At 38.4% G+C, this 16,501-nt stretch overlaps 1 protein-coding gene across 4 annotated transcripts in view; it reads left to right on the forward strand.

Annotated features, from left to right (window-relative positions):
* NCOA2 (nuclear receptor coactivator 2) overlaps window positions 1-16,501 on the forward strand; it is a 189,739-nt gene that overhangs the window by 91,594 nt on the left and 81,644 nt on the right. For 2 of the 4 annotated variants that reach the window (XM_082044207.1, XM_082044209.1), the window contains exon 4: window positions 5,498-5,595. The exons of 1 other annotated variant lie outside the window; for it this stretch is intronic. The gene's annotated coding sequence lies outside the window, so the exon portion shown is untranslated. The remainder of the gene's footprint in view (window positions 1-5,497; window positions 5,596-16,501) is intronic. One more of the 4 variants, XM_082044208.1, reaches the window with a different exon arrangement.

Consider the following 16,501-nt stretch of genomic DNA (forward strand, 5'->3'; position numbering starts at 1 on the left):
GAGGTGTTAACTTTCTCTTTGGGGAGAGGTCAAGGTGCAGAAACCCATGTATTCATCATCAGGTATGGTAATTTGCTGTATCCCAGACTAAAGGTAGAGGTCCTACTTGCATTAAACACAACAGCAACTTTCTGTTTCAAGGAAAGCCACGGGCAGTGTATCAGATCTTGCCAAGTTTACACGGCATTGCTGTTATGGCCAGATGGAATATTACACTGTGCTGCTCTGCCTGGTTATCAGAGACCATGAAATTTCCCCAACTGATTTGTTCCTTAACCCTCTAGCTTGCTTGAGTCATATGATGTCATTTAGAAATATATCTGTTTTAGCTGAGAAAACCTACCTTGCCCTTGGATTAATTCATATTATTTTGTTCTGCTATTAATAATAAACATTTTCTAGTCTGACTTCTGTCTTATTTAAACTTTTGCCTAAGTCTCAGCCATTGAATCTTGCCAGCTGTTGGTCCACAGATTTCAGGAACCTTTTATTATCAGAAAACTTTTCCCATGTAAGTACTTCTGAGGTGAAATAAAGAGTTTGAGCAGATTTTAAAAATGTATTCACTGAAGGGCACATCCTGTAGAGCTAAAAGTCATTTATTTAAAAAGAAATCCTGGGCTCTTCATAATTTAGCTACATTCCATTAAACACGGATGGCAGCACTAGATTTTATTACATTTATGTAACGTATCGTGTTAATACAACATTTATTTCTATGCTGTAGTATTTCCACTCTGGTTCTGGTTTTCTGTGCTTGCTCAGCTTCCGGTGCTGGGTTCCTCTCATGTGCCGTCAGTGCGGATGGAAGGAACCCACGCTCTTGAACTTGTATCTCTGTGGGTTGGGGCCCATCTCCACCAGAATGCACCTTGCTGTGTGCAACCTGTAGAGAGCACCAGCAAGCACCCTGAGGCAGAGAGCAGAGGATCTGACCCTTTTTTAGTTTGCATGAGGAGAAGGAGCTGAGGCAGGAACTGACCATTTCGAGATCACTCTGAAAGATACCTTTTTTCTTCTTTTATCTGCCTTCTTAATTAAAGGTAAGAGAGTGAAGCAGTACAGATTTTTAAAAAGAAATCCTCACCATTACTCAAAAATCTCAGTAAACTCAAAGTCATATTAAAAAACAATAAAGAAAGCCGCACAATTGTCAATGGATATGCCCGTACAAAACTTAATCGCTATATATAGTCACACTGCAGTATTGAGTTCTCCAGCTAGATATTGCAGAAACTTGCACACAGAATACTCCGAGTGGATGGCTGGGTACACACTTAAGACGTTATGAGAGCCTTGGTAAGCTGTGTTCAAGAAGCATGGGCATTTTCATACTACAAAGAGAAGTCAACAGTAATATCTGAGACACTGAGAAAGGAAGGAGTGTCTTTTCATTGCCCTTGTATAGAGAGAAGTCACAAGGTACTTAGCACTGTAGGTATATATACTGCTAATACAGAGACTGACACTGAGAAATGCCAAGTACTCCAAATTCCAGTGGAAATACATTTGATATGATTCTTGTGTCTCTCAGTAGGAGATGCAAAGGTCAGAAGAACTAGATTTATTTACAGTATCCTATTTATTTTTCCTCAGCTGTTAAAAGGAGAAAGAAAAATCTACTTAGCTTTCAAGTAATGGTGGATTAGGAGTTTCTGAAGGGGTAAAATGTTAATGTCATTGATATGTAAATCAATGAGTTTCCAGTTTTGGCTTGAAATCTCTAACATTTTTGTTAGTGTTCAAATAGAAGAGTTTTAAAATTTTACCTAATATTTGAAACTTGTATGCTTGCTCCTACGTTTATTTAAATGTAACACATGAAAAACCATCCTTCTGTCTTTGTTTCTGACTTCAGCATTAATACACTTATTGTGCTCCTTGGAAATCAGTCCCAATCAGTCCCTGCTGCTTGTTCTCCATGCCGGTGGAGGGCTTTGCCCTTCCAGGCTTTCCCATGAGCAGTACTTAATGCTGCCTAGTCAGCTTTTCTAAAAGTCAGTGGCCACTTGCCTTGAATGAAGCCTAGAGAGTCACCTTTGTAATCTTTCAGACACATTTTGAAGTGTCTTACTGTTCTGCAGGATAAACAAGGGCTGTCACTATAGCTGGCAATTATGGTTCCCCTTTGGGTACTCTGAACTGAGAGGGCTAAAGGGATTATGAAGGTGGAAATGTATTCTCCTGGATATGGCTTAAAGGATGAGAACAAGGGCTAAAGAAATCATGGTTTGGGACTAAAAAGGTTGAAAAGATGTTTTGGGATTGCTTTACCAGTCTTTGCCTCAGGTGCAGGTATGTTAGAAGAAGGGCAGACAATGCCAGATTGTGTCATGGCATGTCCTTGTGTCTGCCCAATTCACTCTTTCTTAAGAGAAAATAAAGGAAGAAAAAGAAAATGCAAACTCAAGAGAACTGTGAAATGCATGCAATAAAAGCAGTTTTCTGTTTATCCATTTTAATTGTTTGATCATATGAAAACATAGATTGTAAATCTTGTAGTGAAGGTAGAGCTTCCTTATGTCTACTGCAAATCCAGCTGTGGCTGGGCAAACCAAATGAAGTATCGATGAAATGTATTTCTTAGAGAAAACTTAGATGAACCTCTTCAGCTGTGTAAGATGTGTGTCTTATCCTAATACAAAAAAATCTGTAGTGCCAGAATTAGTTTTAAAGGTCACTCCCTCATTGCTCATCCCCAAATTATGTGTACGATTCTTGTGAAACTAAAGGGAGGCAACAATTCTGTATGTATTTGCTGCCTGATAAAACCAAAGACCTTTCCTCCTTTGTAGTTGCATGTTTCCTTATTTATATTCAGACAGGTGTTTTCTAACAGGAATTTTTTTTCACTAGTTTCTTTCCCTTTTGTCTAGAACATAGCACAGCAGTGGTATGTTCCCTCTTCTCGGTTTGCTTTATCTGTACTCTGTTCTTCACTAAGCAATCTTTTTAATGTCATCTGTATTCTTTCACTCCTTTCAGTCTTAAATTCGTATTTTATTGCTACAACGATGCTTTTTTGTTACCTCCTTTTTATTTACAAATAATTCCTTCCCTAACAACATTATTATTGTGTTTGTGCTCACCATATTGTGTTGTCTTTGAATTTCTCATTTTATGATTCCCATTAATATCAACAGTACAGTTTTAGTTGTGATATATGACTGGTATGCTCCAATTTTTTATATTTTCTTTAGATTTGTACTTCACAAGTACAATTTTCCTTCTGGTTCTTGTCTGTTAATATATTTTCTTGAATATCAGAGGTGTTCCCTGTAATCTTCACAGTTTTTCCCACATTTGTATGATTTTCCAATTTAACCAGTATGCTTGGTGCACCTTTCTTCAGCTAAGGAATTAATATGGAAAATGCAAGTGGCAATTTGTTTTAATGAAAGGAAGCTAAGATTGCAAAGCAGTTCTTGTTCTGTTGGTCTTAAAGTTATATGTAGCTCCGAATAATATTAATTTTGCTTACCTTATATAGTGTTGCACTTTGAGATGGAGGGACATAATTAGAAAGAACCAGCAAAATAAAATATTCAATTTAGTGTATATGTTTATATGTTTTTCTGCTGAATATAGAGTATTATACAGTTGCCTTATGGAACCAGATTATTTCCTCCTGGATATAGGCTCTTTCTAAAGTATGAGGAAGTGAAGGGTTCACGTTCCTGCAGAAGGGGCCCTGTTCCCATTCTGTTTCCAGCTTCTCCACTGCAGAAGGGTTGTGCCTCAGCTTTGATGGTGACCTTGGAGCAGGGACCTCCCCTGCCCCCAGGGCCCTGGGCACCTGAGTCAGGCTGTCCCGAGGGAAAGGAATAAACAGAAAAGGTGGCAGGGCAACACTGGCAAAGATGGTTCATACAGGATAGACACTATTTCCTCAGAATTTCCACCTTATTTTCCTATAAGTACAACAACTGTCTCTCACACTGACCTTCTCAGTTTCTGGAGAAACTCTAAGTTTATGGTCAGTGTTGTCTTTGAGGTGAATGGTCTAGTGTAATGGGAAAAGATGGCAGTAGAAGGAGAAAAGGAGATAATTCTGTTTCCTAGTTCAGATTGTAAAAAGAGCAAGGTACAAAGCTGCAGAAGTTGTTTTGCAGGCTTGAAAATTACCTTAAGATGCTTCATCCCAACTTTCTTAAACAGTTTAACAAACCCCGATACTGAGATGTCAGGTGAATGACGGCTCTGGTCTGTGCCATCCTGCACCGCCCAGCGCTGTCAGAGGCGGACAGACCCTGGGGAACAATTTGGATGTCTTTGTGCTATTCGCCTAGGTAACAGGGAAACAGTGTGCCAGTGCAGAAGAGGAAAGTTTTGTTCTGCTTGCAGTCTGTGAAATGCTTCAGTGAAGGTAGGACAGAGCAGTGTGGTTGTGTGTATACTTTGCTTTTTGCAAGCAGGAAAACTTGTGAATGGTGAGGTGCAAACCTGCCCGGGGCTTGGCACTCAGGAGGGATGGGAACTCTGAAACTAGAGCTTAGGTTTCCCCACTTGGCAGTATATTTGAAAAATGCTCAAGATGTTTGTCAGGATACTGAGTTAAAGGAAGATAAATGATGTTCCTTTTTTTTTTTTTTTAAAGGAAAAAAAAAAAGCAACATTCATGCTGGATGTTGTAGTGCGAATCATTTGTTATTTGTGCTTTTTTGTATTTGCCAGAGAGTTGGGTGCTGGGAGGAGTTGAACCATACGATGTTGCTGAGAGAAGAATATTTATTGCAGTAGAACTAAAATTACAGGGGAAAAAAAAGTACTCTAGGGGGAAAAGTAATTCTAGCATTCTAGATATTCTGTATTAAGCATCCTTAATATTCAGTTTAGTCTCATATGACATGTTTATGATCAGTGTGTGTGCCCCTATGAAGGCACTGCCTAAAAATGTATTTGTTAATTAGTTTTGGTGCAAGAAGTAGAAAGAGCACACGTCTTCCTCTTCTCCACCGACAGCACAGTTTGCCTTTCGACAGAGGAGGATGCAAAATTATTTCAAGCGTGCCAGGTTTGGGTTTCTCCTGGAGTGGTACCCTTAAAATCAGCAGAAGAGAGGGAGGGGAGTTACTCTGTCTATTATCATCAAGCTCTGCTAATGTAGCCCGGGTGCCACGTGACTGCAGAAAAGGCTATTATCTCAATGAAAAGGAAACTGCTTTTTAGAGCAGCAACAGAACAGAAGCAGGAGGAATTTTCGAGTACTCCACCATGCTGGATTGTCAAAGGGGGATCTCTCTGATCAGCAGTTAGGGAAGGATTAGCGTGGCCAGTTTGTCAGCTGTCATTAGAAGCAGATGACAGAGATGATAAGCTGCTGTGTGCGCACGTCCTCACTCAGCATGTGCTTTGGTTTACATCAAGACATAACACACGTTTGGGATAATGGAGAGCTGATATTTTTAAGGCTGTAAATTTGGTGGTAATTGTCTCCTTTTTTATTATTATTATTATTCCTTTTTTTTTTTTCTCTCCTCCTGTTTTTAATAAAAAGCTAGTGTGATGGATGGGGAATTTATCTACATCTTGATCTGAAGACGCAGAAAAACTAGTGAGATCTGCCTTCAACTGCAAAAGCTGGAAGACGACAAGGTGTGTTTCTGAAGTGCCGTGACTTCATTGTTAACGCTCGCTTTTTGCACGTACGTGTGCTCCCGTGTGTGCATCGGAGGTGTCTGGGTGTTGTGGGGGGAGGTGAGGGCGATATTGGTTTGGAGGAGTGAGAGGAAGAGAGCTTATTTCTTTTTCTGCAAGAGCGTTTAAAGATAATGGTTCTGAATAACAAATGCAAAGAAATAATGTAAATTTTATTCTCCAGGTTCTGTAGTTCCCCCCTTTTTAATGGCTACAGGTGTGCTTGTGGTTGCCTGTGACAGTTTTATGGCTTTATGAGGCTAAATATATCTTAGTCAGTGCACAGGAAATATTTTTGTAAGCAAGTTTTCTGGCATCCAGAATAATACACAGACCCGTCTATTTTTTCCCATTGTCAAGAGGAGGTGGAGCTCGAGAGTGTCTTTTTCATTGCAGTAATTACTGTTCAATATTCAGTAATTTCTATGCCCATGAAAAAGTACAGAGTAAGTCAGACTGAGACATTTTTGCAATAAAGCTTTCTCTTTCTGACCAAAAGCTTAAGTAGACAAAACACATTGCAACATTCATAGTCATTATATAACTTTCTCTATTCTCTAATCTTAATAGTTTTCTTTACAAGTATGCGATCCCATGAGCAGAATGACATTCAGTTAATCTTCAGACCTTGTATTTATCTCATGGTTATGCATGCTGATGTCATTAAATATCTTTGCAGTATTTACCTTTCTTTTAACCTTGGGAGGGCAACATTTAATATTGCAGATTAATTAATAATAATATGCCTTGAAAAAGCATATAGATAGATCTAGATAGTTTCTTGTGTTAAGCGAAGGTAGTATGCTGTCTCCCCTGCCTGGGAAGTTATTGCAGGCTTGTTGGCTTTATTTTCCTGTCGTACACAGCATTAAGCCCAGCACTGCTCTTTACCTCACAGAAATAATACTAATCCTGGACTAAACACACACACATGCAAACACACACGAATCACGTGAAGTGTTTGTATTTACATAGGAGTGCTGATGGTCACTTCTCTAGAATTTTGCCTCCGAACTTAAGGGCAGGATTGCGGAGAGGCATGTAACAGGTCATTACTGCAGTGCACTGGCCGTTTGCTAAAAGTGTGTTTTCCCAGTTCATACTGAAATAGTGGTGGTGACTATCATGTTTAAAACCCGTTTAATAATTAACTAAATGCATGCAGGAAATGCCTTAGTTTATTTTATTTAGAACTTCGAAAAACTCATGCTACTTTGAGATAGGAGGGGGGAAGGAAAATATTGTTGTTTTTCAAATTAATGTAGTATGTGTTTGAAGACACTTTATTTCATACTGGGAGGGCAGAGCCAGAAACATAAACAAGTTAGCAATATTTATTTGCTTGTTCTCTCTTGTCTTGGTTTGATTATTTTAATTGCAGTATACCTACATTTTGATACAGAGGCCTGGGGCAGGCGGTGCCGTTGAAGACAGGCTTGAGAGCCCGTCACGTTCGTGGCAACAGATGTTGAAGCCGCAAGAACAATGAAACTTCCTCTCTGCTTCTTGTGTTTTCTTCCTTTATTTCATTACGGAAGATCTAACAAGATAGTGGGGGCCAAGTAGTGCTTACTGAAATGTTAGTACCTATGTTTTGTAGAAAAATAGATTTTTTGCTGCTTGTAGGTCACTTTGATTTGCCTGATGCCTTTTAGAACGTATTAAGGGGGGAAATTTCAACAAAGTCAGCCTTTTATATAGACTGCTCTTCAGGTGGCTCCGTGCTCTCACAAAACTCAAGTTGGGGTGTTTTCTTTCATAAGCAATTTGTTACAGAAGGTACGGTATGTAGCATACGTAAAACTTCAAGCACTATCTTTGACCAGGGTTATTTTGTTTGCCCACTCTCCAAATTTCTGTGTGCTACTGTAGTCAACAAGGTTACACTGGTACTGTTCAAAAGGTGTTGCTCTCCTGTTGTTGTTGTTGTTGTCTTCTCTGTAAGGTAAATTTCTTGTGCAAGGAAGGACGGAAGACATGACGGCATTGCAAAATATACCATGTTATAAGAACAAAACCCTTATTGGAAAGTCTAAGCTAGAAGAGCACTTTCGAGTATTTAATTTTACTCCAGAGTTCTCAGCATGATATTTAATAGCAAATGTAATTAGAAAGTCAGCTAGCTGGTCATATTTTTGCAGTCCCAATTTATTTATTTACTTAGACCAGTGACAGGGAAAAATGAGCAAACATGTCTCAGAATCTACTTCATTAATAAATTTGTTTGCGCACTACTTTAAAGCAGCCCCATAATTGTAATAAGAAAGCTGAGTTCAGGACTGAGGACTGGGTCTACAAGCCAAGCTGTCTTAGTGGAGTGAATGAGAAGACTGTTTCTAAGTTGATAATCACTGTACCTGTGAGGAAATCCCGATGGAATAATCTTGCTGCCTGCATTCCTCCTCTGCTTTTCTTACTTGCTTACATTCAGCTGTGGCAGGCCTAGAAGGGTGCCTGAATTGGACTAAAAGTTATTATTAACAGGTAAAGCTTTAGTCTCTGAAGGTGAAGGGTAAGACTTGAAAGCCTGTGTGTTTCAGAAGTGGGCTGCTCTCTGTACCCGACAATCACAGGAATTTGGTGAAAATCCTAAATGAAGAATCAAACCAAAAGTTTGTCGTAAATGTAGTTAATTTTCCATGTGTGGTGTACCCGAATCTCCTCTTTGCTGTTCCCATTTCATTTTTTCCTATGCACGCTGTCCCTAAACAGACTTCGTCAGGATACTGTAGTGCTCTGATTTTCCATTCCTGACAGCATGGGCTATTGTGATTTAGCAACCATCTAAGAAAAGATTCTCATGTAGAAACTTCAGTTACAACTGCATGGTAATAAAATTATTTTTGCTGCTTTTCCTGAAGTTTTTCCAGGTGTTTGTTCCAACTACTTTAAAATATGTGTTATTTTTAACTTTGGGCTGTGGTTTGCAGGCTTCTGGTCAAGTCCTTATATGAATGTAGTGGGTGTTTCTTACCGTCTTTAGTAATTACATTTCATTATATTCCAAAATTAAAAATTCTTGGAATATATGCTAATTCTTTCTTAGCTCTTGTGATTCTTCTTTACCGTTAAATGGTTTCATTATTAACACAAATTAGTTTCAGTTTATTTTTACAAAGAGAATAAAATGGCTGATAATGAACATTCAGCTTTAATAATAGAGTAATGCTGTTTTCCTTGGGCTGCAGGATACAAGCATAGTTGTGTCAGGCCCACAGAGGGATTTATGTCCTACAGAAGAGAGAAATAACAGTTTGACATCTTCCTCTAGTAGACTAGGAGGAAAATCCAAGCTTCAGTGAAGTCAGTGATAAAACTCTGATTTGAGTCGTAACTTCCCCTTAGAACTCTTCAGTTTTTTCCAGGATGTCATTTCAGCTGTTAAGGGAGCTGTGGTAGGGCTTATAGGGTGTTGCCTGTAAGCATTGTGGAGGCCAAAGGTATATATGGATTTAAGAAGGAATTAGGCACAACTGAAGCTAGGTTCAGAGGGAGGCGGAGGGATGGCAACACCACAGCTAAGCCTGAGCTACTGATTGTCAGAGACAGAGAGATGAGGTATCAGGGAAGGATGATTCTGCATCTGCCATGTACTTTTTCCAGAGGCATCTGCTAATAGCTTCCATGACAGAGTAATCACTAACTGCCTCTTTCATTTGACTCTTACAGCTGTTCCCCTGTATGTTTTATTTGGTCACAGTCTGTATTCATATATATATACACATATATACACACATATATGTACACACACACAGTTGCGTGTACAAAGCTTTCGTCCACAAGGTTTTATTCCTTGGCAGTTGACTAACTAAACTAACAAGATATTTATAAGCTGTGCTTTAAAATGGCAATTAAACTTTTGTCTTCTTTAGTTATCACTGGTTGCAGTATATTACTAAAGCAAATAGAAGAGGGTGAATGAAGACCCGACGTGAAATTTGAAGTCATTAGTAATTGTTAGTTGTGTTCACAGATCAGTATTTAAACTCAGGTATGTGTTAAGAACATGTTTGATTAGGGTGTACAGGCTGCTACAGAGGTATAATTTTTATCAAGTTAATCGTACTTCCTGAGTGCTTGCAAGGCACTTGTGTGTGGCTTTGACATTTGTTCTATTAATTTTTATTTCTGTGCTTAGTAACAATGTACTTAGTACTCTGTCTTTGCCGAGAGTTTGACCTACATCTAACACACATCTGTATTAAGTACAAAACTGTAATTCTGCATGGTGAGAGATGATACAAGTGCTATCTTTTATGCATATTGCTGTATTCTCTCAAAAAGCAAGTATTAATTTGGTTCTTCAAACTTTAATAAGAAAAGAGTAATTTTTTTTTAAATTTTTATTCTCAAGTCTTATGCTGCTGCTCCAGTATAAATGGGTGATACAGGTGTGGGTACCAGTATCATCAGAAAGCACTGCTGAGGAGAACTACTTGCTCATGCAAATACGGTGTAGGAATAGGGGCCAAACCCTGTCTGGTCTCTCCCATAACATCTTGGACCACGTCGTTGTCACCAGGCCACCCTCTGTGACCAGGGCTGAGGCAAGCCACCTTATAGGCTGAGAAAGATGCTGAGTTTTCTGGGAGAGATGCTCTAAATGCATTCCAGAGGCAGAGAGGATGGGTAAACCAGGTACCATATAGAAGAAGATGACTTGGGTATATGATTTCAAGAAGTGGTACAGGGTTATGAACCTCATGTGGGCACCAGCGCATCCCTGAATGACAGAGGATGTCAACATGAAGTCTAATTCACCTCATAGCCAGCTGTTAACTTTACTCTATGGCCACAGCCATTTGTAGAGCTGAGTACTGGCATTTATTTTACTTGCATCTAGGTATGTTTGGGTTCGATCTGTTGTTAACTTGAAAGCTGCAACAAAGAAGCTTGAATTCTTAATTATTAAATTGAAAATTCATTTTTTTGCACTGTTAAAAGAAATGCATGCTTATGAGAGCATCTCAATATTTTAGAAGGAAATGTGGAGTATATAAGCGTATCTTGTAGGTATGTGTGGAGGAGGTTATTCATTCACCATGATAACAATGTGAAAATGTGTAGAAATGCTTTAGATAATGTTTAGGTACACTTCCTGCAAATCAGAGTTTTAATTTAGTGTGTTCAAAATAGTGGCCTGAAGTTTCAACATGCTTCCTAGTTACAGGTGATTGGGTAGAAGAGAATAACAAAACCTCTTACTGCTGCAGCTGTGTGAAAATCAGAAATGTGAGTTCAATTTTTGGTTAGACACCAGAGAATACACATAGAGCTGGATTTTCTGAACTGCAGCAAAAGAGAGATCATGTGTTTTCAGTAACAGTATCTACTCTGGGACTGAACGACGATTATTCTGATGGCAGGTTAGAGCCACAAAAGGTGGCGTGCAACATAAGCAGCTCTTGCTGAGGCTCCAGTGCAAGCCTGGGTTGTACATCACAGAGCACCTGAGTGTGTAGAGATGCTAAGTTGATCCTAGTGACCAGGAGGACCAACACCTCTTCAGCTGTGTGAAGTCATTGAAACGGGTTGATAAGTGATGGAGCTCAAATTCAAATTTGATCGGATTGATACCTTGTGTTTAATAACTCTATCTATTGCTTAACTGTATGCAACTGATACGGAAGCATGATGCTGAGCTCTCTGGCTCACCCTCTGCTTTTTACTTTTTACCCTTACAGAACCCAGTTTCCTGAGCTTTTTACTAATGGAATATGCTTTATCTAAAGTAAATAGACTGGTATTTGACAGGCAGTTAACTGGAGTTAAATTCTAATGTAGTCATGCCCACACCACAGAGATGTGTTAAATTCCTTTGTCAATTCTGATTGGTCATATTTTTCTCACTGATGAAAGAGGCATCTTGAAAATCATAGTGAACTGTATAAGCTTACTGGTGTTGTGAGTAATGTGTACATTTGTATCAGATATATTTAAGGAGATTAGAAAATGTTGCTGGATTTGAATTTTTCCATGGTGCCTTACACTTGTGAGAGCAGTTGTTTCATTTCCCCTCTCCCTGTTCTGGTTTTTCCCTTTCTCTTTGGTGGTTTCTGGGGGGGGAAAGTTGGTGTGGGATTTAAGTGGACAAGTAACAGTTTTGAAACTGAGATTGACAAAGAGGTTTCAGTAGGAGTTAAAATGTGCTTAACTCACTGTTCCAGAAGTACCATCAACTGGAAATGAAAGCTATTGAAATACAAAGTTTCCTATAATATTATCCTTTTCTATCTTGTTAGATTTGCTTCATTTGTCAGCCATGCTGTTCACAAAGTTTTATATTAAATCACAGTACATTTGAAATACTACGCTTCTAAATCAGCCTTGTAAGTGAGGTTGTTAATAATTGTGAATGTAAGGAAAAAATCTAGATTAAATAAACATCCTAAATGGGAATTTGGACTCTTCTAATGAAAATGCTTGCAGGCTTAATTTTTTTATTTTTTCAGCCGTAGTTTGATACTTGTCAAATGCAACTCAAAGATTAAATAGTTTTGGAATGTCTTTTTTTTATTTTTTTTTTTATTTTTTCCTTTTATTTAGGTAACCACCACAAACAAAATTATGCAAGAGTGACTGGCATATATACAAATAATGTTCTGTCATTGGATTTTGGTTTTTAATCTGGTGTTTTAAGGGGACATTTAGTTGTATTAAGCTACATTTCTCTTGTCGTTGTGTATTAAGAATCAGAAACAATTCTTGATAACAGAAGAGAGGTGGAATCCCAAAGCTGAAATTATGATACAGAATCTTGAACAATGTTTTGCAGTAGTACCCCCTTCCTCCTTTTTGACAAGGTTTTGGTGAAAACAGACCTTTCCCTTTTTAAAAGTGGAAATGGAGCAAACCTCGTATATGTTGTCTTAAAAATGGTGCTTTCTTCCTCTGATATTTTTTCCTCTGTTGTCTTATGAAAGCCTAGTCTTGCTATTCCTGGGCATATTAGAGGTGGCTGACGTAGGCTAATCCGTGAGCAGCTGAGTGAGTGGCTCTGGTAAGAGCCTTAGTCTATGGGAATACAGAGGTAGGAGCCGTCTCACCGTGCTGGGCTCAGCCTGGAGGGGTTTTTGCAAAGTCTCCAGCAGAACCAGGGTCTTCTCAAACCTGTGGTTTTGAGTAGCTGAGAAAAAACTGTTTCTCCTTCAAGATTTAGGTGGATTTTAAGGAAAGTCCTATTAAATACCAGGCTGTAACACTGAACATTAACATTAGCCATTTATTTGATTGTTACAGCATGTGTTAAAAGTGCTGCTGCCGCCCATTTGCAGCCTAATGTGTTTATTAGACGAGCTTCCCAGTGGCATCTTGAAGTGTCTTTCAGCTAAAAAATTCATGAGCGTTATTGGCTTTCAGGCTGCAAATGGAGTATGTCTTCTTCTTACTGTCTAATACACCACTCTAAAGCCATTACACAGGAGTAAGGGAAAAGATATTGCTGAGGAAGGAGCCTTTGGCTTAAACATTCGTTTATAGTCTGTTACAGCTTTTTGTAGACTGAGCAAAAATGTGGGTACTAAGTGTTGGAGCCAGTTTTCTGTTCTTTTATACAGAGGCTCAATGACATTTGCTAGTAAATTATGTTCCTTCTCTTAGTTCTAGTTTGTGGGGTTCAAGAACAAAGTAGAAGATAGTAAATATTACCACAAACCTTGTTTTAATGTTATTTGTAATAGTCTCTCCTTCAAAATGAAGGTATATCTTCTAAGTTACAAGTGTTATTTTCAGATATAAAAGGCTATGGGTGCACATCAGACTTCAGTACAAAACTAGAGTTTTTCAGTTTGCTGCTACCACCTTCCTTGTAGAAACTGTTTTCTGTTTTTGCTTTATACTGCATGACTGCTGTAGGGTGGCAAAGATTTTAGGCAGTTTCATCTATAGTGAAAGTGGTAGGACTGCTTCAGGAAAAAAACATACCATTGAATAAGTTAATTTGTGTTTTTAATATGAAGTTACCATCACCAACTGACGTACTGGACATCTTGCTTATTTTGACAGACTGGCATTGTTTCTTTCAGGGTATATCCCAATTCCTGGTGTTCAGTGATGAAGGATGGGTATAGTAGTTGGTTGTAGAATATATGACTTAGTTATACCGGGGATGCAGGAGGATAGTTTAACATATCTTTAACTTTATTTTCTGTCAAACTTTTTAGCATTGGATCTCTTGCTTTAATTTAATTTTACCAGACAATACAGGATTTGAGTTTGTTTGTTTTCTTTTTTTTACACCGTTCCTTTTATTTCCCTTGACTTTCACCTCTATTTTTTTACTCACTTCCAAACTCTAATTCATGTCTTTCTGGATTTCTCAAAATACCCATGGCAAGACAAAGTTTGCAGGTGAGGAGGCTGAGCTTGTCCGAGTGCAGGGCGGTGCGTGGGGCTCAGTTAGCTGGTTGGGACTCTGACGGGTGCTACGATGCAAAGTGCTGGGAGTGTGAGCAGCCCTTCCTCCTGCCCTGCCGTGGCTCACCAGTAAAACCTCGGCCTCCAGTGGCTCCAGTCTCTGATCTGGCATCTTATCCTGTCTCTGACAGCCGTTTCCTTTGGAGGCCTGGGAAAGTGGCTAGTAAGTATTGCCTTCTTCAAAAGGGTTGATGATTGAAGTGTGTATCAATACTAAATATTTTCTGATTCAGAAATGCAGCCAGTGAAAAAAAAGAGTGTCTAAGCTGGGAAAAAAGTGAAGAATCAGAAGTTGCATGTGACTTCCAACTTTCCTCTGGCCTCTACCGGAATTAATGCTACACAGAGTACATCAGTAATTTTGAAACTGAGACTGAAAGCTTCTAGTCATGAGAACTTCACAGGAAAAAAATATGAATTATAATGGTGTATGTTAGAGTTTATAATTAACCACAGGAGTATGAGCTGTTTATATTTTTTAAGTTGGGCTGGTAAGAGAAAATTTTTGCCAAACTTTTCACTGACATGTAGTATTTTCTGTCAGTAAACAGTGTTTTTGCTGTTTGTTACTCAATAAAACAGTGACTTTAATAAGCCACTACTATATTTATCAGTTGTATCTACACTAAATGCATGCATTATGTACTGGAAGAGTGGTAGTATAGTACTGCTACCTGATTGTCGGCTGTATGGTACTTTACTTTTTGTTTGCTACTTTTCAGATTGAAATAACAGCTTTGAAGGTGTAATCCTCATTTATTCTTTAACTGCATTTGTTAGGCTTATAATAAATCTGACAGTTTAACAGGCCTTGTTTGGAAGATAGCCTGCCCTGATAAGAGATAAAATGCACATTATCTTCTTCTACATTGACTCTGGATGATTAACTGGATTCACTGATGCCGAGGATCAGTGCTGGAAGGTTTAGTCTGTATGCCATGTTCCTTTGTGGCACATGAGAAGTAGAGGAGACGTTGTAAATTCACACAGCTGATTTGTGCTAATATTTCTTTGTGTCCTCCTTCAAGAGGCTTCTATTTTTCTTTTCTTCTCTCATGTGTTTTATTTTTGGGTTTACATTGTTGGTTTTTTTTTCCCTTTTGAAAGATGAATGTCATGTAAAAATATGTTTACTGTTGCTTTATAATTAGGTTAAGTCTCTCTGTGTACTCTGAGTGGTTGCTGATGGAGGATGTGAAGGAGGATGTGCTGTCATGATGAGAGTAGAAACTATTGTTTTGTTACTGATAGCAAGAAAAAAAATTAATTGAAGCCTCTTTCATGCTTTGTCTTTTCTAATCTCTTCACATCTGGTAGAAGCCGGTTAGGTCTCAATGCGTCTAATTACTAATGTATACTATCCAAGAGTTTATTAATTTAAATTTTCAGCATTTGTGATTTGCATTTAGCAATTGGAAAAATTAGACCGGGATTTTGTCTACAAGTATTTTGGATGCTTAGGCCTGTGTCAGCAAAACAGAGCAGGAAAATATGCCTCTGATGTTAAATGTAAATACAAAGAAAGTATATACTGACCTGAGATATCCTGTTGGTACAGGTCATCTGTGGGAGACTAAAATTAGTTCTTTAGGTATTTTTAGTAATAATAATTCTGATTCTCTAATTATCTCCTTCCTCGAATGAAAATGCTGCCAGTAAGTGTATTTATCTTTCCATTGCTTCTCACTGATGCCCAGTGGAACTGAAGCTTGAGGGGCATCTGAGGAAGCATTTGAAGTTCAGCCCTTACTTATTTTTGTAGGGGGGTTTGGTAGGAAAAATGGAGAAAACTTTAATATGTATTGAGAAGAAAAATCTGCTACCACCACTGGAGGCAAAATACTAATCGCATAGTGGAATATTATGTTTGTATTTTGGAGTGCAGTACAGCTCCCAGACAACTTAGACAATACAAAAGGGAGTGCCTGGTCTTGCATGACAGCTCATTCTGCAAGACATGCATTCAAATTCAGCTTCGTAAGACATTTGCTTTCAAATAAAAATTGGTTTAGTTCAGCATCTGACATATCGTGATGCTATTTTTTTCATTAACAAACATGTCTCTCTCGCTCCTCAATGCAGTGATTACTGCTAGTTTTGCTTTTACTAATTACTGCTAGTTTTGCTTTTACTAATTCCTAATTTGGTTAATCCTTTTCATATTCTATACCACTCTAAATAAACCTTATGCACTTTTTCTTGATTTTTGTTTCAGAGACATATAGAAGAGCTGATACTACATTTCTGTTTATTCTAAAGCACTGAATGAACTGAACTGTTCAATTTCATTATCTTTCTTTTTTTTTCTGCAAATTCCTGCCGAGATGTATAGAAAGATCAGAGGAGCAGGGTGAATGCTGCTTTCTAATCTAAGGTAGTTCCCTATAGGGGAGGTTTACTGGAGTAAAACTTTGAGCCTGTAACTTGTCATTCTACTTGCAGTCACTTC

Source organism: Streptopelia decaocto (assembly GCF_964273445.1).
Source record: "Streptopelia decaocto genome assembly, chromosome: 2".
NCBI classification, from domain to species: Eukaryota; Metazoa; Chordata; class Aves; order Columbiformes; family Columbidae; genus Streptopelia; species Streptopelia decaocto.